The following is a 22,431-nucleotide window of genomic DNA, read 5'->3' on the forward strand; positions in this document are numbered from 1 at the left end:
TCTTCTGCATTATCTGTGCTGCATACACTTAAAGGGGTTGAGCAAAAGTACTCAGGTGTGTCATTGCATGATACAACCACGAGAGGATTCTTCCCTTCCCATACAGATAAAGGGCTTAAACAAGGATGAATTCTTGTCCCTTTATTATTTAATCTTTTTATAGCGGTCATGTAAAGTAGTCTGATCACTGCTACAGCGTGTCTTCCGCACCTAGCTGACCAGAAAGTTCAAATATTGCAATATACCGACGACATGTTATTCTGGATCATACTCAGAGTAGTCCTACAAAGTACCCTTAATGCCGTGGCCCATTATTGTAACGCCAACTCAATTAGAATCAACCTGAATAAAACAAAAACAATGATATTTGGCAGGAAAGTCATTGAGAAAGGTACATGGTACATGGAAGGTGTGAAACTAGAGAGAGCAAAACCTTTTAAATATCTGGGAGTTCATTTAGATGAAAGAGGTGGCAAAAGGGCTCAAGGGAAGGGTGCAATGACCGCTATTCATCTATGACATACAATGGGTCATTTAAAAAGGAACTTGGCTGGCCCAAATCTGCAACCTCTGCTAACTGCGGTTGCTACCAAATTGATGCCTACCATATCTTATGGTGCCATAATGTTTAACGATTTCCTTTATGGGCTATTAGATAAGAAAGAAGCAATCCTCACAAATCAGGCAGGAATTTAAAATCTGAAGGCAAACCCTAGTGCTGCAAGCCAAATGGGTAGTGTATTGCTTAAAACGACAAAGAGCTACAGCTAACACTTTAAAGCAGCTGTTATGGAGGAAAATTCAGGAGCCAAATTCTGAATGGAGGTCATGCCTAAAGGAGGCCATCCAGGTTCTGGAATTGGAGAACATTGGTGAATCTGTACTCCCCTTAAAAACTATTGCTAAACTGTCAATGAAGAATGCAAAGGCTCTATCAGTAGCAGAAGATCCAAAAGACCTAGGGGAAAAAAGCATGGTAGCAGGGCAACAGATCCATGGCCCTCATTCCAACCCTGGCGGTCAGTGATAAAGCGGCGGTAATACTGCCAACAGGCCGGTGGTAAATACCGCCAAATTATGACCATGGCGGAAAGAGCTCAGACAGACAGCCACTTTACCACACTGACCGCCAGGGCAGAATCGACAGGCACCACGGATGTAGCCGCCAACAGCCAGGCAGAAGTCAACATTCCACCCACTGTATTATGACATGCCAGTCCGCCACCTTTTCCGGGGCGGTATCAACGACATCAAAAGTTTGGCGAAAACACTGCACAGAAGGGAAACGATTCACCATTGGAGACACAGGGAAGAACCATGCCACCATGGAGACGAACTGTAGATCTTCCCAATGCTTTTCTACGTCCTGCTCCACCACGAACACCAACAACGACGAAGATCTCCACGGTGAGTACAGCCATGAGTACGGGGGGGAGGAAAAAGAGAGTGACAAACACAGGCAACACGCAACACCCCCACCCCCACCACATACACACAAGCAGATACAGTAATAAAACATATTTACCCCAGACCCCTCAGGAATAATGCAAAGACCACAGGAATACAAGAAAGTTAGTGTAATAATATAAATATAGTAGAAATACGAAAATTCAATCTAAAAGTATATACATATGTACAAACAAGGGACACTGCCCAGTCCTCAATCTCCGTGGGCCACAGGGCCTCATTACAAAGTCCTAGGCCCCACTTGACTCCTGCAAAAACACAGAGAGAACACTGCAGGGGCACCAGTTTGAAAATAGGCAGGCACCTCAGGGGGACGGGGAACAGGGGGCACCTCAGCCGGCAGATGGTACAATACCACTGGTCCTAGAGGGGGCAACATGCCCTGTGCTTGGTCCTGGGGAGTGCAAGGCCACAGTCTCTCAAGTTGGTGACTTGCCCACTGGTTCTGGAGGGAGCAACATGCTCTGTGCTCTGTCCTGGGGAGTGCAAGGCTACAGTCTCCCAAGTGGGTGACTTGCCCACTTGATCTGGAGGGGGCAACATGCCCTGTGCTCTTAATCCTGGGGAGGCTGTGGTTGGTGGGTGGCTTACCCACTGGTTCTGGAGGGAGCATTGTGCCGTGTAATCTTCATCCTGGAGAGGATGGTGTGAGTGGGTGCCTTTCCCACTGGTTCTGGAGGGGGCATTGTGCCCTGTGAACTTCATCCTGGGAAGGATGGGGGTGAGTGGGTGCCATACCCACTGGTTCTGGAGGGGGCATCGTGCCCTGTGATCGTTATCCTAATGAGGATAGGGTGAGTGGGTGCCAGACCCACTAGTTCTGGAGGGGGCATCGTGCCCTGTTCTTCTGATCCTGGAGAGTGCAAGGTCACAGTTTTTCAGGTGGGTGTCATACCCACAGGATTTGCAGGGGGCAGGCAGCACGACAGCCCATGGAGGCAGGACTTCAGACTGTCCGCCGGTGGTGATGGCTGCTCAGTGGTGGTGCTGCTGCGAGTGGTGGTGGTGGGGGGAGGCTTCTTTCCATTCTCTGCAGCCTTGTACGGCTGCCCAACGCTGGTGGTGGTACTGCTAATGCTGGTGGGGGGAGGCTCCAGCCCATCCCCTGCAGCCTCAGACAGCTGCCCACTGATGGTGGTGGTGCTGCTGATGCTGGTGGGGGGAGGCTCCAGCCCATCCCCTGCAGCCTTGGACGGCTGCCCACTGCTGCTAGTGGTGCTGGTGGTGGTGCTGCTGCCGATGGTGGGGGGAGGCTCCTGCCCATCCCATGCAGCCTCGGACAGCTGCACCACCATGGTTGGTGGTGGGGGCTCCGACTGAGTCCCTGCACCAGGCCCCTTGTCCTTTCTGCCTGTTTGTGCAGGCCCCTTGCCCTTTCTGGCAGCAGCTGGGGATTCCTCCTTTCGTTCCTGGCAGTAGCTGGGGATTCCACCTTGCCCTTCCTGGCAGCTGCTGGGGGTGTCACCTTGCCCTTCCTGGCAGCAGCTGTGCGTGGCACCTTGATCTTCCTGGCAGCACTTGGGGCAGGCACCCTTTCCGTGCGGTTGGCTGGTGGCCTGGATCCTTTACCACCACAGGTTGCTGTAGAAACTACTGGACCCATGGACTGGGTGGCTGAGGTGATTTCCTGGGTTTTACACACCCTGGACAGACGTGAAGGATTGGGGGGTGGAGGGGTAGGGAAGAGGTCAATTGGGGAAAGGAAAAGCTGCTTAGGGACATTGGGGCGGGAAGAGGGAGAAGGTTTGGGAGTGGAGGAAGAGGGAGTGGTTGTAGGAGGTGTCAGTCTGCTGTGTTTGGGTGTAGGTGCATGGGCTGGATGCTGTTGTGAGGTGGATGGCTGTTGGGCGTCTGAGTGCTTGCGTTTGTGTAGCTTGGAAGGGGGGAGCACAGACCCAGTGGGAGAGGACACAGGAGACGTGTGCATGGTTTTGGGGTGGTGACTGCCAGTGAGGTGTGTGATCTGATAGGTGTGCTGGTGATGGAGGTAGTGGATGAGGACGTTGTGGATGCAGGTGTGAGTGTAGATGCAACTGGGAGGGAGGTGGGGGATGAGGAGAAGGGGGACACAGTGGAGGCAATGGATGTTGGTATGTCTGCATCTGGAAGATATTTGTGTGAGTGCCTCTGGGATGATGTGTGGTGCTTGTGTTTGCCATGACCACTCCTGTGTGTTGTCCTTTGTGCACGCTCGTCTGTCTGTGTGCTTGGGATAGGTTGGAGTTGAGGGTAATGGGATTGGGCAGAGGAAATTGGAGGGGGGAGGGTAGAGACAGGGACAATGGCTGCCATCTGGGAGGAGGCCAGAGCCTGAATTGATCTGTTAGGCCGCCAAGCCAGTGTGAATGCCCTCCAAAAATGCATTGGTCTGTTGTATTTGGGCTGCCAGCCCCTGGATGGCATTCAAAATGGTTGACGGCCCAACAGAGATGGATCTCAGGAGGTCAATAGCCTCCTCACTCTGGGCAGCAGGGCTCACGGGGGCAGGGCCTAAGGTGCCTGGGGAGAAGGAGATGCCCACCCTCCTGGCTGAGAGGGGACGGGCAACTCAATGAGGGGCTGCTGGGAGGGTGGTGCTGGCGGCTGTACCTGTAGCTGGGGTAGGCATAGAGGTGTCTGCCACCACCAGGGAGCTTCCATCGGAGGAGGTATCCATGTCAGAACTGTCCCCTCCAGTATCTGCCATGGTGCTCCCCTCACCCTCCGTCCCACTGGTGCCCTCAGCGTCGGTGGACTCTGCCTCCTGGGTCCTGTGGGGTGCAGCTTCCTCCATCACCAGTGCCTCTGCTCCTCTGCCAGATGATGCTAATGCAAATAAGGACATGATGACAAAATGAAACAAGCATTTTCAATGCAACGGGGCTCGCATTTACTCAAGTTGGAGCTATTTGCGTTGTAAACACCTAACCTAACTTTTCTTGCCACACAATTTAAAAGAAAAAAACACAGCGCAATCGCGCTATGTAAAATGCAGTGCGATCGCGCTGCAATTGAAAACGGAAAAACTGAGTGCTATCGCGTTACGTAAACCCCAGTGCGATTGCGCTGCTGGGAAACTTAACAGATAAAGTAGTCCAGAAACCAGGCTCAAAACATCGAGCCTCGTTTGTTTTTAGTAGTTTACCAGTGCTGTGTAGGCGGGCTGAACACCGGAAAAGGCATGAGGTAGGCATGCGTTTCACAAATGAAAGCAAACAGATTTTAAAGAGCAAGCCCAGGAACCAATGGAAGAGACTGACGTGACCTGGGTGTGGTTTGAAGCCCAAAGAGAGATTACTTTATGGACTTAGCGCTGCTCACCCATAAAAAGGGGGGAAGAGACAAAGGATACACTTGGTCAATGGCTACACCAACACCACCGTTGGCGTACATCACACCCTCACACACAGGGAACAGCCCTACGCACTATGCAATGCACTACCAGTAACAATGCTAGTCACCAGGGCATTGGGAGGGACACATACTGCCAACTGCAGCATACCTGGGACCCACACAGCCCTGCCCAGTAGTGGATGCCTACTAGCTAGGTTGGTGGAATTTCCCATCAGACCCCTGGCCAACATGGGACCTACTCTGCTATGTCAGGCCTGGTCTAGGGGCACCCACAGACACACATCCCCCACCTAGATACCACCCCACCAGGTGTAAGTTGTAATGATGGGCACTGTACTCACCCTCTGGTGGCTGCTGTGATGCCCTCAAACCCCCATCCAGCTCCAGATAGGCCACCGCCAGAATGCGGGCCATCAGGGGGGTCAGGTCCTCCCACCATTTCCAACAGTGGGTGCTCTGCCTGCCGTAGACCCCCAGGGTCCACACGTCCTTGGCGATGGCACGCCACATACCCTTCTTTTGATGGGCACAGACCTGCAGAGGAAACATACAAAGGGAAAGGTATTAGTTAGACCATCCTGCCTGTTACACTCATGGCCCACCATAGCCCTTCCCATCCCCTTTTGCACATACATGGCCCAGCATACATGCTGCACGCTGCCCAGTGCCCAGTGCCCATCCACCAACCCCCCCACACAAGGCCTTCACACACCACTCCATGCATTCATGCCACATGCATCATGCCAACAGTGTACTCACCTGATGGTCTGGAGGCCCATACAGCTGTAAGTTCTGGGGTAGGACCCCATCCACCAGTCGCTCCAACTCCACTGAGGTGAAGGCAGGGGCCCTTTCCCCAGTCACACGAGCCATGGTAGGTTCCAGACACAGGTCACAGCAGCACAAGCAGTGTAGGTCCTCTCCTGTTGAAGGTCAGGTAGCAAGTGAGTGAACAGATAGAAAATGTGGTGACGGTCGCAGCGGTGCATACCGTCACCAGCGTCGTACATCACCATTGGCCTCTGTAGCCCATAGGGCCCAATTATAAACAATGAGGAGTTGCACGGCGGTTCCCAACCACCTCCCGCAATGGTGCACAGCGCCAGCGGAATTACCTCACTTCCACCTGTCCCTCCATACAGGACAGGCGGATGCCATTTCATGGGGGGGCAGTGCATGGAACATAACTGCATCACAGATCACAATTGTACATACAGGATATATGCTAGTAATACATTTAAAATTCACATCATGCATTGAACTGTAGTGGATACAATGAACATTTTATGACCAGCTCCTCACTCTTTTGCCCCATAGATTGCAACCGCTACGGATGAATAGGAGATGGAGACATCCCCTCATGTACAGACCCCTGATGGACTTGGCAACAATGGAGGACAGGCATATTATACTCACCTACAGACTTGACAGGGCTACTGTCACAGAGCTGTGTGCCCAATTGGAACCTGACCTGATATCTGCTATCCGTCACCCCCACTGGGATCCCCCCTCTTGTGCAAGTGCTTTCTGTGGTCCATTTCCTGCCAACTTGTTCTTTCCAAGTGACTGTGGGCTTGGCAGCAGGAATGTCCCAGCCAATGTTATTAATAGTGCTGACAAGAGTGTTGGGTGCCCTGATTAAGCACATGTGCAGCCACATTGTTTTCCCCCAGGTGGAGGATTTGCCCACGGTGAAGGCTGACATCTATGCAATGGGACATATCCCCAACATAATTGTGGCCATTGATGGAACACATATTGCATTTGTACCCCCACCCCCGGCAAAGTGAACAGGTCTTCAGAAATCGAAAACATTTTCACTCGAATGTGAAGATGGTCTGTTTGGCGGACCAGTACATCTCCCACGTCAATGCTAAGTATCCTGGGTCAGTGCATGATGACTTTATCATGAGGAATAGCAGCATCCCAAATGTGATGGCCCAACTACAGAGGCACCGTGTGTGGCTAATAGGTGAGCCCTGGTACCCACCAAGTGGGTGTTGGTATATGGGTATGGTGTGGGCTATAAGGGATAGTGTGTGGCTAACAGTGGTCCCTCGATATTTGCAGGTGACTCAGGTTACCCCAACCTATCATGGCTACTTACCCCTGTGAGAAATCCCAGGACAAGGGCTGAGGAACCTTACAATGAGGCACATGGGCAAACAAGAAGTATTATTGAACGTACCTTTGGCCTCCTGAAGGCCAGGTTCCGGTGCCTCCTTCAGACTGGTGGATCCATGTATTACTCACATAAGAAGGTCTGCCAGATAATCGTGGCATGCTGCATGTTGCATAACCTTGCCTTGAGCTGCCATGTGCCTTTTCTGCAGGAGGATGAGGCTGGAGATGGCCCTATGACAGCAGTGTACCCTGTGGAAAGTGAAGATGAGGAGGCTGAGGATGAGGATGAGGACAACAGATCTGCAGTGATTAGACAATACTTCCAATGCCACACAGGTAAGACAGTATTTCTTCACATTTCATTGTCAGTTTTTTGTTTCACATTGTCACTGGCAGGCTGTGATTTCCCACTTCTATGCCCACTCACTGTCCCCTTTGGCAACTCTTTTTGCAGATGTTGGTGCCCCACTATCGCTCTTGGTGTGGTCACTGCAGCCAACTACAGGTCGATCCTATGTTAACATCACTGTTCACTTGAATTGCAATGTTTAAACCTTGTTAAACGAATACATACTTCAAACATTTGACCTACTCTATACTTGTATTTTTTCAAAATGTGTTTATTGCAGTGCTAAGAAGAAAAGGGGGAAGTGCAATGGGCTGGGGTGATGATGGAGGAAAGTCCAGGCTTTTGTTCCAGTCTATTTGGTGCACAGGTGCTTTGGACATAGGAAGGGGAGCAATGACAGTTCAAGGTGGTTAGGGTGACAGATTGGGACACAAGGGTGACAATTAGGAGAGTCTAATTTCTTGGCGGGGTTCTTGGCAATAGTCCCTGGCTTCTGCCTGGATCGCAGGGAACGTTTGCAGGGTGGTTCTCCTTCTGCAGGGGGAGGGGTGCTGGTGGCCTGTTGGTTCTGTGGTGGGGCGTTCTGTCCACTAGCGGCAGCGGAGGTGAAGGGCTGTTCAGTAGTTTGGCTAGTGGCAGGGGCCAGCTGGTGTGACACTGCCTCTCTCATAATATTGGCCATGTCTTCCAGCACCCCTGCGATAGTGACCAGGGTGGTGTTAATGGCCTTTAATTCCTCCCAGATCCCCTGGTACTGTCCCACCTGCAGCCGCCTGTTCTCCTGCACGATGTCCAGGATCTGGCCCAGCGTATCATGGGGAGTCGGTTCCCTGGACCTGTCCTCCCCCTGGTGCACAGCAGTCCTCCCAGCTTCCTTGTTGTCCTGTGCCTCTGTCTCTCAAACCGTGTGCCCGCTGCCACTGACCCCAGGTCCCTTATTGTCTCGGATTTGTGGTGTACCCAAGGGTCCCTGTAGTGGTGGACACACTGCTGACTTGATGTGTCCTGGGGACAGAGGTATGGGCACGCTGTGGTGGTGTTTTCTGAGGGGGGAGGCTCTGTGGTGGTGTATAACTGTGGCTAGGTAACCGACTGTCCAGAGGTCCCTCATGGGCCAGGTTGGACATCCAGATCCAAGCGAGCAGAGTCACTGTCATCACTGTGGGCCCCTGGGGTGGCGGGACTGGAAGCTGCTGATACCTCTTCTCCTGTGACATTGGCTGGGATACCTGTGAGGATGTAAATGCAGTGTTATTGTTTCTGTGTGTGACATATTGTGCATGGATGGGTTGCCCTCTATGGTTGTTTTTGCCATGGCAGCTTTCACTTCTGTGTGTTAGTCTTTGGTGGGATGATTAGTTCTCTCTAGTGTGCATGCTTTAGTGATAGGTGTCAATGCAGGTCTGTGAGTGGTGTCTATGAATTGGTGGTGCACACAGGGCTTGGGATAGGGATGAGTGAGATGTGATGGTTGGGTGTGTGGGTAGTGGTGGAGTGATGGGAGTGAGGGTGGGGGTATGTGATGGCATGCAGGTAGGGGGGTGATAGAAATAGAAAGTTGACTTACCAGAGTCCAGTCCTTCTGCTACTCATGTCAGGCTCTCAGGATGCATGATTGCCAAGACTTGCTCTTCCCATGTTGTTAGTTGTGGGGGAGCGGGTGGGGGCTCACCACCAGTCCTTGGTACAGCGAGCTGGTGTCTTGCTGCAATGGCACGCACCTTCCCCCGTAGGTCGTTCCACCTCTTCCTGATATCATCCCTTGTTCTGGGGTACTGTTCCACGGCGTTGACCCTGTTTACGATCCTCCGCCATAGCTCTATCTTCCTAGCAATGGATATCTGCTTCACCTGTGCTCCAAATAGCTGTGGCGCTACCTGGATGATTTCCTCCACCATGACCCTTAGCTCCTCCTCAGAGAATCTGGGGTGTTGTTGTGGTGCCATGGGTGTTGTGTGAGTAATGTGGGTGAGGGTTTGTAGTGTGATATGTTGGGGTGTGTGTTGTGAGATGCGTGAGTGGTGTATAGGTGATAGTGATATGTGGCTCTGGTTGTGTGAGTGGTCTTGCTGTCTCTCTTTGGTGCCAATGATTTGTAATCGAAAAGGGTTGTGGGTAATGTTGGTGTGTGTTTTGTAGTGGTGTGGGTGTGTGGGTGTGTGGGTGTGTGGGTGTGGTGTGTGTATATGTGTCAGGTGTGTGTAATTTAACTTGTCCAATATGGTATTGTTTTGTTTGAGTGTGTGTATTTTGAGCCCGGCTGTATGTACCGCCAATGGTTTACCGTGGTTGAATGTCCGCCATGGTGATTCGTTGGTCATAATGTGATGGGCGTTGTTCTGTTGGCGTAACGGTGTGGGTTTTGATACCCCCAGTTTATCACTGATCTTTGGTGTGGCAGAGTTGTGTCTGTACAGTGACGAATTGGTGAGTGTGTGTCATAATATGGTGAACAGATATCTGCTGCGGCGGCAGTCAACATGGCGGTAAGTGGGATTTACCGCAAATGTCATAATGAGGGCCTCTATTCACAAGCTTGCCTCCCATCGTACCCGTGTTTGTCTCTGCTCAGTAGAGCTAAAGCTAGCATTGTGAGATGGCAATTCAGCTTGTTACCTTTAAGAGGTTACTGGTTTGGACAGCAAATTGGAGAAAATAATCAGCGATGCAGGTTGTGCAGCAGATTAGTAGAGACACTTACACGTGTGATTTGTTTATGTGAGAGATTAATCCCACTGAGGAAGCTTTGGTTTCAATCTTTGATTTGCACTTTTAATATATGATCATGCAGGAGTGCTATCACATGCTGTTTAAAAGGCAAATTCTGCCAGCTTTCAAGTCACCTCATATGGTACATGAGGGCGGTGATAGCCAATCAAATCCTTATGAGCCACTCTGACATTTACCCTGGAAAGCAGATCCCTTCCCCGTGGGCTGATGAATAGGGAGGTAAGAAAGAAACTAGTGTAACAGACTGCTTCTGGGTTGTAGTACTCAATCATAATGGCTTATTGTAAGTAGGGTACACACTAAACCCTTTAAGTTGCTATAGGAAGCCTAGTGAATGAAGGGATACGTGTAATATCTCTGGAATGCCGCTCTTTGGCTTGTTAATTGTAATCATCTTTGATGCCCCAGTGCAATATCCACAGAAGCCCTTTTCTGGGATCATCCTGGCAGGGGCAATAGTGAGTGCAATAATTCTCCCCAGATTACAAGTAGCATATCCAGGATAATCACAAAAGGTTATTGTACAATTGCAAGGAGGGTATTTTATAAGTAGGAAAAGTGTTTTTTTTTCTTCTTCAGTTGAAGAGATTAAAGAGAGGTTACAAATAATGAAATGTGGAATCAAGGCTGATTAGCTGATCTGTTGATCTGTTTGTACTATATCTTTTTTATCTGTAGGAGGGTGAAGTACGTATTTTTTATGTATTTATTTTACTGTCATGATTTTAACTAATCAAAAAGCCAATAAAGTTCAGTTCAATTCCCTATGAATCTAATGTTGACATAGACATGCCCAATTCTCTCTTCTTTTTATAAGAACACATCACTTTGATAGTCTTTGAAAATTTGGTTAAGTATAAAATATTGCATTTCTAGATCACCTTTTATTGTTTTAATTCCTTTAGGGTTTTCCAACTCTCTTTCTGCAGTTTTTCTTATGTTCTCCTTTTGACATAATTTAGGCAATTTCAGTTATAATTATTGTGGAGTGGAAAAGAGCACCGCATATCATAGTACTTAATACTAGGGAAGCTGCAGAGAGCTCCACATCATGTGCTTAATACTAGGAGAGCTGGGTAGAATACTTATATGGGCAATACTTAATTCTGGAGGAGCAGAACCTTACACCTTCCTGAAAAAGAAGTCTTATAGGAAAGCTCAAGAGAAAATGAAATTAAGCAGTGTTTTATTTGGGGAAAGATAAGATAAACACATTGCTATAACGTGTTTATTTTGTATGGAACTTGTTAGGGTACCTACAGAAGCATATTTAATCTAAGGGTAAGATGAGACACAGTCCTAAGCAACAATTACAGTTGTAGGAGCCCAGCTAATTAATACACATAGGGGGTCATTCTGACCCCGCGGGAGCACCGCCGGTTTCCCGCTGCCCTGCAGAATCCTCCATGGCGGCGGAGCGCGCTCCGCCGCCATGGGGATTCTGACACCCCCTACCGCCATCCTGTTCCTGGCGGGTCTCCGGCCAGGAACAGGATGGCGGTAGGGGGTGCCGCGGGGCCCCTGGGGGCCCCTGCAGTGCCCATGCCATGGTATGGGCACTGCAGGGGCCCCCGTAAGAGGGCCCCACAAAGTATTTCAGTGTCTGCTATGCAGACACTGAAATACGCGACGGGTGCCACTGCACCCGTCGCACCTTCCCACTATGCCGGCTCAATTCTGAGCCGGCGTCCTCGTGGGAAGGTTGATTTGCCCTGGGCTGGCGGGCGGCCTTTTGGCACCCGCCCGCCAGCCCAGGGCAAATCCCAAAATACCCTCAGCGGTCTTTCGACCGCGGAGCGGTATTTTGGTGGGGGAACTTTGGCGGGCGGCCTCCGCCGCCCGCCGAAGTTAGAATCACCCCCATAATTTGGAGAACAATAGAACAATAGATGTGGCAAATCTGCAGTTTCTGCATGGTCACACTAGATGTTTTGCCATTTTCTGCATCCTATTTTGATGGTTTTTGACTCTCTACACTGGGCACTGCTGCCCAAGCCTCTTTGCATGTACTCTGACCTTTTACAATTGTATAAAGTGGTTTACCCCTTACTGATATATTTAACGTGCCTATAAGACCTTAGATTATGGTGCAGAAAATGCACAAGGCTAGTAGAAGTTAAGTGGTAGCTCATCTTCTACCATCCACATGGTTTGTCTGTAAAACATGGCACCAGGCTTACCAAGTGTAGCCTGACTGCAACAGTCTAAAACCTGATGTCAGACCTATGAAAATTATCCTTATGACAGGTGGGAAACTCTTCTTTTAAGTATTATTAAGTAAGTCCTAAGTATACCCTGTTTCTCTCAAGGCAGGGTACCGGATATTTAAAATGTTCAACATTAAACTTTGCATGGTCCTTCGATGTCTGCCCCCATAAGCTTTTTTCCTTGTCAGGGCTGTTGCTGGATCCTGGAGACTGTTTAGAACAAATTACTAATGTTAAGATGTGAAATTTGACAGGAAACAGCTATAGTAGTCATTCAAAGACGATCTTTTATATTTATTAAAAATCCAATCCACTGGTGAAGTTAGATTTTAATAAATATTTAGGATAAGTAACTTTTAGAAACACACCTTTTCCCTGCCTAAAGCTACTAGAGGCTACTTTGCATTAGTCTGCAGGAGCTGCCCAGGCAGTGTTTGGCCTAAATGAGGTGTGAAGACTATTCCCAGTGCAGGGCAATGGTTTAGGCCTCATGACTGGATAGATTAGCTATGGTTTATGTGATCTCTATTAGCTAAGGAAGGGCAGCTGGGAAGATTCTAGGAACTTCATTAACTTGAAAAGACAGGGCAGAGGTGACTCCTGCTCATCCATAGGTTAGTGTAAGGAGAGACTTGTGAGGGGAAAACTCTTTGATCCCTAGACACATGGTAGTCAGACAGGATCTGACTGGCACACAAGCTCCCTCCAAGGGCAGAAGCCCTGCACCATTTTGAATTTCACCTAGAATCGTGCAATATGGGATAGTTTGCAGCATGGCTAACAGGATGTGCTTCAAAAGTTGGGAGGGTTGACTCCAGAAACCTTTTCCCTGTTGATTAGGGAGCATAAGAAATTGGGTTTCTGGCTGAAGGAGAGGGGGAATGCCCTACTCAAGCAGTAACCACAGTCCTTGTTAATGTGAAGCAAAAGCAAACCCCAAATTAACCGGTGCCCAACCCTCTGGTAGCTTGGCACAGAGCAGTCAGGTCTATCATGGAGGTAATGTGTAAAGTATTTTTATGCAGCACTTCAAACAGTAATAAAGTGAAAACACAACTAAAGAAAAATCTTACCCCAATTTAGAGATAGAGTAAATTGTAATAAATAAACAAAGTCCAAGATGTAAAAAATCCAACCAGTAGAACCGAGATATGCAATTTTTAGTGAACATAGCTCCAAAAAGCACAAAATGCTAATTGTGGATATCTGGTCACGCTGGACCAGGGCGAAGTCACAACTTCAGGCTTACTGCAATGGCATGCGGGCCGGCTTTAGGGACACTGATAGGTCTGCTAAACAAGCATTCTTTAAATTCTGGTTGCGGATGGGAGAGGCAGGTCTTGCAGTACTAAAGAACGAATTTAAGAGTTTTTCACAATCAGGATATGTAAAACTAAAAGGTCCATGTCCAACATTTTAAATACACTGCACCCTGCCCTATGGGCTGTTCAGGGCCTGCCCTAGGGGTGACGTAAATGTATTAAAAAGGAACGGTTGGGTCCAGTAAAAGGCTTATTTTACCAGGTGTAAATGGCAGCATAAAATTACACACACAGGTTGCAATGGCAGGACCTGAGGTATGTTTAGAGTGCTACTTAATTGGATGGCATGATAATTGCTGCCAGCCCACTAGTAGCATTTAATTTACAGGCCCTGGACACAGGTGGTGCCACTTTAAATATTCTAATTGGGTATACGCTGATTCTGCCATGTTTTAAGGAGAGAGCACACGCTTTTTAGCAGTGGTTAACTGTGGTAAAGTATGCAGAGTCTTATAGTCAGCAAAAACAAAGGGCCAGATGTATCAAAGCTTTTTGCATTCGCAAATGGTGCGAATGCCTGTTTGCAAATGCAAAAAGCCATTTCAGAATGTATCAAAGGGATTCTGAAAGCAATTTTAAGGAATCGCTAAAATAGCAATTCCTTAAAATTGCGACCCTGTTTTCTAAATAAGAAATCGCAAATAAGGATTCCTTATTTGCGATTTCTTTTATAGCACATGTAAGAAGCAATTCCTTAATGCGAATTAGGCATTAAGGAATCACTATTTACCACTAAGTTGAACTTGGTGGTAACCATGTGCAAATTTAAAAAATGCATTTAAAATGCATTTTTAAAATGTACATGTAAAGCACACATGCCCTTTTGGCATGTGTGCACCTTACATGTCTTAAAAAACCTTTTGGGGTACAGCAGAGGGGGCTTTAGGCCCCCAGCACCCTGGGGTTTTGCATTTCCAAAATTGCGATTTCCAGTTAAAAAAATCGCAATTTTGGGAATGCAAAAAATTCACAAATATGGGCCTACAGGCCCATGGGTGCGAATGGGGCCGGTATCGCAATTTGCGATTCGGTAATAGCATTTGCGATTTTTAAGAAATCGCTATTACCGATTCGCAACTGTGATACATTGCATTTTGCGAATCAGAAATAGCGATTTCTTAAAAATCGCTATTTCCGACTCGCAAAAGCCTTTCTTGATACATCTAGCCCAAAGTCAGCAAACAGGAGGGTTGACGGCAAACCATTTATAGGATGCCAAGTCTAACAGGGAGTATCCGAGAGTCATCCCCACTGACTGGCTAGTGAAACTTACAAGGCTGGCACCTCACCCAAAGGTTCTCAGTACACTTTCTGGACATGTGGAACATCAGAAGAGGACTGGACCTCCTGTCTGTGACCTGTATGGAGACTTGAATGGATGGACCTAAGCCCACTTGTATCTAGGTCTGAGTAGTGGACTCCTAGGGCCATTTGACTGACATCCTGTGTAACTGCAGGGACACAAAAAGCTGCAAGTGGCCTTTTTGTCCTGAAGATGCCAGTTGACTAGTAAGAACTGGAACCTGGTCTGGGTCCTACTGGTAGCCTCTGCTGGTTTTGGTCCAGGTCCATAAGTGCTATTCCAGAGGTGTTAGGAGCTTCAGAAGTTAGCCAGAGGAGCTGCTCAGAAAGCCCTAAAAAGTCAGAACATTTTTGGACTCACAACACCTCCAGACTATCAGCAGGACTTCACGGCCACAACTCCGATTTTGATGCAACTTTGTCAGATACAACTTCAGGCTTCCCCCCGTTGGAGGATTTTGAGCTCCATAGAAAAGACTAAAGGCCTGATTTAGATCTTGGTGGTAATGTTCCCGTTGTATTTTTTCCATCAGATTTCCAGTCTGCTGTCCTGGTGGTCCACCTGCTCTATTTAGATGTTGGCAGGTCCATAGATGAAAGACCGCTGATGAACTGCTGTCACTGCCATGAATCTCCTCCACCTGCGTCGATGGTGCCATAGGCAAAAGCAGCTGGCGGCAGGACTCCAGTCACTTTTACCGCAGAGCCAATCACAATGAGCCTTCCTGTAGATGCAACTGTGGTGGCTAAACCTCTACACCTGATATAAGCACCAAACCTACATTTTTTTAAATTTTCCCATTTCCTGCTGCCATGAATCTGATCGTGTGAGTACTACCTTTGCTTCTGCTACTGGACCACGATGAAAAGCAACCCCATCATCACCAGAACAGACCGTAAGTCACAGTTTTACCTGTCCTCATCGGAATTGTTGATGTACATTAACATTAGACTCGAGCATGTTTAACAAATATTTGTAAGCAATAGTACAATGATGTGCAAGGCATATGTGTGTAATATCGACTTATAAAAATATCTAAAAACATACGTCTGTGATATTAGTAACACTCTCCAATTTGGTACTAACTGCATTCATGTCAATGGACACCTACACAAAAGCCACAATAATCCCAAATCGAAATGTGTCCATACAGATGTTTGCAATAATTTTCCATTAGCTACCATGTCAATATACATAAACAGTATATCCAGTAGGAACTACTATAATCCATGATAACGTAGCAATTGCACTACAAAATGCTACAAGTGGGTGTACACAGAATGCACAACCAAAGTTACCTCTAAACTGCAAACATGTCAGAGATGTATGAAGGTAAAATGTCCCCTTGGTCTATGCAAGTTATGATAAACGTTAGATGCCATTTAACTGCAAAGTGTCAGGTTCCCTCTGTAATGCACATGTGTATATTATTAACACATCATGATAAAATAAACATACATGCAATCGCCAGTCATAATAACAGAAATGCATATTACTTTTGTGTAAGTGTCCTGTAACATGAGGAAAGCTTGTACCAAAATTGACATGTACATCACAAATGTACAACACTAATATATGCACTATAAAAATATAAAAAAATCAAACTTTTGCTTGTCACTGTCATAAAAGAGAGTAAGTGCATGGGCATGGCACACGCATTAGCAGAAATAACATCATCAGCAAACAATTAGTAACAATCAAAAAACATAAGTCCAGGGCAAAACTATTGTCAAAGTTAAATTGTTTTTATGTAAATGAGATAAGTCTCTCATAAATGTAAAATAATACCATAATAACAACAAAGGCTCAAATCCTAAATGTCCCAAGTCTGGGCTGCATACCCAGAGCTTGCCTCCCTTTTGAACTGCCAAAATCCTCCTCCTCTGGAGGGGGCATCTATGGGCCAGAGAGCAGGCATCCCAATGATGTTACTTTGAGACGGTGCCCTTGGAAGGAGTGGGTTTGGATTTGGGAGGAGTGGTTTTATATTTGGGAGTGGTGGCTTTGGGTTTGAAACGGGTGGGTTGGGATGTGGAAGGGATGGTTTGGGGTGTTGAAGGGGTGGCAGGACGTTTGGGAGGCATGGTTTTATGTTTGGAAGGGTGATTTGGCATGAGGAAGGGGTCAGGGCCAAGGCAAACATAATGGGGGTCATTACAACATTGGCGGTAAAAGCTGCTTACCGCCGTGCAGAAGACCGCCAACACACCGCTGCGGCAGCGGAATTCCGCCACGTTCATTATGACCCACTGCTCGGAATCCGCCAAAATTGAGACACCCACACAAGTCCGCCACACCCAAGGTCAGTGAAAAACTGGCGATAACAAAACCTCCACCGTCACGCCAACAGAAATACGCACACACTATCTTGACCCATGAATCCACGCGGCGGTCTTTCAACCGCGGTATTCTATTGGCGGTACACACCGCCGCGCTCAAAATACACACACATTTACAAAACACATCCACATTGGACAATTCGAAATACACACACCTGATACACATACACACACCACTCCCACACACCCAATACAATATAAAACACACACCCACATTACCCACAAACCACTACAACAGAAAATTCTGAAAGAAGGCCAGAGAGAGACACCACAATCTACAAACAAGCATCCACAGGTACTCAACACCATCACTCACACAACATCCACGAACCTCACACAACACACCACTAAATATCACACCACACATCACAACACACACCACCACACACATCACCCACACAACCCCATGGCACGGCAAAGACACCCCATGTTTTCTGAGGGTCATGGTGGAGGAAATCATCCGGGTAGAGCCACAGCTATTCGGATCACAGGCACACCTACATAGCTAGGAAGATGGAGCTATGGCGAAGAATCGTGGACAGGGTCAACGCAGTGGGACAACACCCAAGAAATAAGGATGACATCAGGAAGAGGTGGAACGACCTACGGGGGAAGGTGCGTTCTGTGGTATCCAGACACCACCTTGCAGTTCAGAGGACTGGCGTCGGACCCCCACCTCCTCCCCCACAACTAACAACATGGGAGGAACAAGTCTTGGCTATTCTGCATCCTGAGGGCCTCGCAGGAGTAGCTGGAGGAATGGACTCTGGTAAGTCAAATCTTAACTATTACATCCCCCACCCTACCTGCATGCTATCACATACCCCCACCCTCGCACTCACCCCCATCACTCCAACTCCTCACAAATGTCCCAATATCACAAACCACCCATCCCAACACCAAGCCCTGCATGCAACAACAAAGCATGGACACCCATCACCAATGCATGGTCACTGCACATACCCATACACCCCCCAAACCATCATCACACAAGGTCCCACACAGGAATGCAAGCACTGGGGTACAGTGTCACCCACCCATTGCACTCCATGGCACACACAGATGCAATAATCATGCTTTTACACCCCTGCAGGACCCCTACCCAACGTCACCGGACAGGAGGGTCCAGACATGTCCACACCACCAACAGAAGAGGCCCACAGTGATAACAGCAGCTCTGTCCATCTGGATCTAGACGACCAGCCCGGCCCATCTGGGACCTCGGGACAGACGGTTCCCCTCACACAGTCACAGGCCACTACAGAGCTTCCCCCCTCTGGAAACACCAGCACAGCACCCACCCAGCTGGCCCATATGTCTGTCCCCAGGACACGTCAATCAGCAGTGTGTCCACCACTACAGGGAACCCAGGCTAACCCACAACTCCAACAACAACAGGGACCTGGGGGCAATGGCAGTGGGCACACCGGTCAGGGGAGAGAGGCTCAGGGAAACAGGGGAACTGGGAGGTCTGCTGTGCGACAGGGGGAGGACAGGCCTAGGGAACCAACTCTCCACGAGGCCCTCTCCAACATCATGGGAGCCTAGCATCATTCCCAGGAGACGATGGCAATGGTACTGGCCAAGATTCAGGAGACCCAGCGGCTGCAGGAGGAACAGTATTTGGGCTTCAGGGAGGAACTCAAATCCATCAATTCCACCCTGGGCTCCATCGTAGGGGTGCTGAAGGAAGTCCTCAACACCAGGAGGGACACTGTGGCACAACAAGGAGCCCCTGACACTAGCCTGGACGATGAACTGCCCACCACCTCCGCCGGTGCTAGTGGACAGGAGGCACCGCCACAGGACAACGACACCAGCACCCCACCCCCTGCAGATGGTGAACCACCCTGCAAATGGTCCCTGAGATCCAGGACAAAGACAGCGAACGATGCCAAGACCCCCGCCAAGAAATGAGACCACCCTGATTGTCATCCTTTTGTCCCACTTTGTCGCCCTGTCCATCCTTAAACTGCCCCAGCTCCACTTCCTATGCCCCTTTGGATAATGTACCTGTGAGACAAATAGACTGGACTCTGCCATGGACATTCCTCCACCATCACCCCTCACCATATTACAACCCCCTTCAATATTGAGCACTTAAATAAACACCCTTAAAACACAAAACAATCTGGAGTCTGTCTGTGATTTTGAATTAGTGTATTGGCAATTACAGTGACAAAATGCTCTTTCAAATGTCATGTCAACATACCTATGTCACACAGCTCTAGTCCATGAGGAAACGAAGCAGATGTCACACAGTGGGACCCACATCTGTGAAATCGTAAGGGAAAGTGAAAACTCAGTGACCATACACTGGGTGAAAAGGACAGACAGTAGAGAGGTAGTAGTGTTCAAGTACATGTAGTAGGCAGGTTTGTCTTCTTACCTGTGTCTCACTGGAAGTATTGCAGGATCACAGAGTTCCTGTTGTCAATGTCCTCTTCTTCTGCTTCCTCGTTTTCACTGTCCACAGGCTCCACAGCTGCCACAACACCTCCATCTGGACCATCCTCCTGCAGAAAAGGCACCTTTCGTCACAAAGCCAAGTTGTGAAGCATACAGCAGGCCACGATGATCTGGCACACCTTCTTTGGTGAGTAGAATAGGGAACCACCTGTCATATGGAGGCACCGGAACCTGGCCTTCAGGAGGCCGAAGGTCCGCTCTATAATCCTCCTCGTTCGTCCATGGGCCTCATTGTAGCGTTCCTCTGCCCTTGTCCTGGGATTCCTCACGGGGGTCAGTAGCCATGACAGGTTGGGGTAACCAGAGTCACCTGCAAATGGCGAGGGACAACTGTTAGACACACACTAACTCTTAAGGAAATCCCTAGACCCAGACAACTACTCCCACTGATTTGGTTCCAGGTGCTCACCTGGTAGCCACACACAGTGCCTCTGTAGTTGCCCCATCACATAAGGGATGCTGCTATTCCGCAGGATGTAAGCGTCATGCACTGAGCCAGGGAATTTGGCATTAACATGGGAGATGTACTGGTCTGCCAAACACACCATCTTCACACTCATCGAATGGTAACTCTTCCGGTTTCTGTACACCTGTTCACTCCTGCGGGGGGACCAAGGCCACATGTGTCCCATCAATGGCACCTATGATGTTGGGGATATGTCCCAGGGCATAGAAGTCACCTTTCACTGTTGGCAAATCCTCCACCTGAAGGAAAACGATGTAGCTCCGCATGTGTTTCAGCAGGGCAGACAACACTCTGGACCACACGTTGGAAAACATAGGCTGGGACATCCCTGATGCTATGGCCACTGTTGTTTGAAATTACCCACTTGCAAGGAAATGGAGTACTGACAGCACCTGCACTTGAGGGGGGATCCCCGTGGGATGGCGGATAGCTGACATCAGGTCTGGCTCCAACTGGGCACACAGTTCCAGGATTGTGGCACGATCAAGCCTGTAGGTGATGATTACATGTCTTTCCTCCATTGTCGACAGGTCCACCAGCGGTCTGTACACCGGAGGATGCCGCCATCTCCTCACATGTCCCAGCGGACGGTGCCTATGGAGGACAACAGCGAGCACAGAGTCAACCAACTCAGAGGTACGTAAACACAGCTTACTCAGAAAAATATTCATAACCCGAAATTTGCCTGTATGAGTGTTGAGCCAAGGCCTAGGCATGTGTGACACAGTTAAAAATAAAGCCATGTGGGCCCCTGAAATGGCGGCTGCCTGACCTGTAAAGTGGGACAATGGGATATGAGGTAACTGTGCTGGCGTTTTACACCGTCGGGGTAGGCGGTCGAAGACCGCGGCGCAATTCTGCATTGGTTAACATTGGACCCTATGGGTCCCAGGAGCCAATGACGATGTACGCCGGCGGTGACGGTACCCACCGCCGTGGACGTGACCACCATTTTCTATCAGTTCAATCACTCGATACCTGATCTTTGACAGGAGAGGACCTACACTGCAAGTGCTGCTGTGACCTCAGTCTGGAAGAGACAATGGCTCGTGCGTCTGGGGAAAGGGCCCCTGCCTTCACCACGGAGGAGTTGGATAAACTCGTGGATGGGGTCCTCCCCCAGTACAAGCTACTCTGCGGTCCTCAAGACAAACAGGTAAGTACACTGTGAGCATGCTGTATGGGCAATGCCTGTGTGGAGTGGGGTGGATGAAAGATAGGGGGGGAGAATGAGGCGTGCATGAAACGACGGTGAGTGCATGTGCCACATGGCAAGGATAGGGATGCTGGCCAATGACTGTGACGGTGCAGTTGATAAGAACTTTTTTTTCCCCTGTATAATTCCTGTAGGTCAGCGCCCACCAGAAGAAGGATGTTTGGTGTGCCATCGCCAAGGACGTCTGGACCCTGGGGTTCTACCTCAGATGGAGCACCCACTGCCGTAAAAGATGGGAGGACATTTGCCGCTGGATCAAGAAGACGGCGGAGGCCCAGCTGGGGATGGCCTCCCAACTTGGGAGGGGTGCCCGTCGCACCATGACCCCCCTGATGTTCAGGATCCTGGCGGTGGCGTATCCAGAGTTGGATGGGTGCTTGAGGGCATCACAGCAGCAACAAGGGGGTGAGCACACTCTCATTCTGATGATTCAGTGCGCAGTGAAGGTGTCTGGGTGGGGAGGTGGGCTGTGGGTTCCCCTAGGCCAGGGCGAGTGTGCTAGTTAAGTCCCCTTTTTCAGGCAGACCCTTGGCACCCCACCCCACCTGGGTACAGTGCCAACTACACCTAGTCAGGCTCCTGTGACATCCATGTGTGCAGATATCGGCCATAGCCTTGTGGGCCTTGTCCCAGGGATTGAATAGTGGACCCCAAGTGCGCAGCGTAGTGCAGGGGGCTTCTGTGTCTGTCGTGTCCGCCAACGGTAGCAGTAATGCATGCACTCAACATGTCTTTCTTCTGTCTCCCACCCCTTTTTGTGGTCTCCCTGTACTTGTGTGCATTAGCATCATCAGGCAGAGGAGCAGTGGCACCGGAGCAGGAGGGAGCTACATCCCACATGGACCTGGAGGGCGAGACTACGGACTCCAATTTCACCAGTGGGACCGAGGGCGAGGGGAGCTCCACGGCAGGGACAGGAGCTGAAACCAGTGATACGGACTCGTCCTCTGATGGGAGCTCCCTTGCCGTAGTGGGCCCATCTGTGCCCCCCGCAACTACAGGTACAGCCGCCACCACCCCCTCCATCACCGCCCTCCCAGCAGCCCCTCAGCCTTTGCCCTGTGCCCGCTCACCCAGGAGGGTGGGCATCACCTTCGCCCCAGGCA

This window comes from Pleurodeles waltl, chromosome 5, assembly GCF_031143425.1.
Source record: "Pleurodeles waltl isolate 20211129_DDA chromosome 5, aPleWal1.hap1.20221129, whole genome shotgun sequence".
Lineage (NCBI taxonomy): Eukaryota > Metazoa > Chordata > Amphibia > Caudata > Salamandridae > Pleurodeles > Pleurodeles waltl.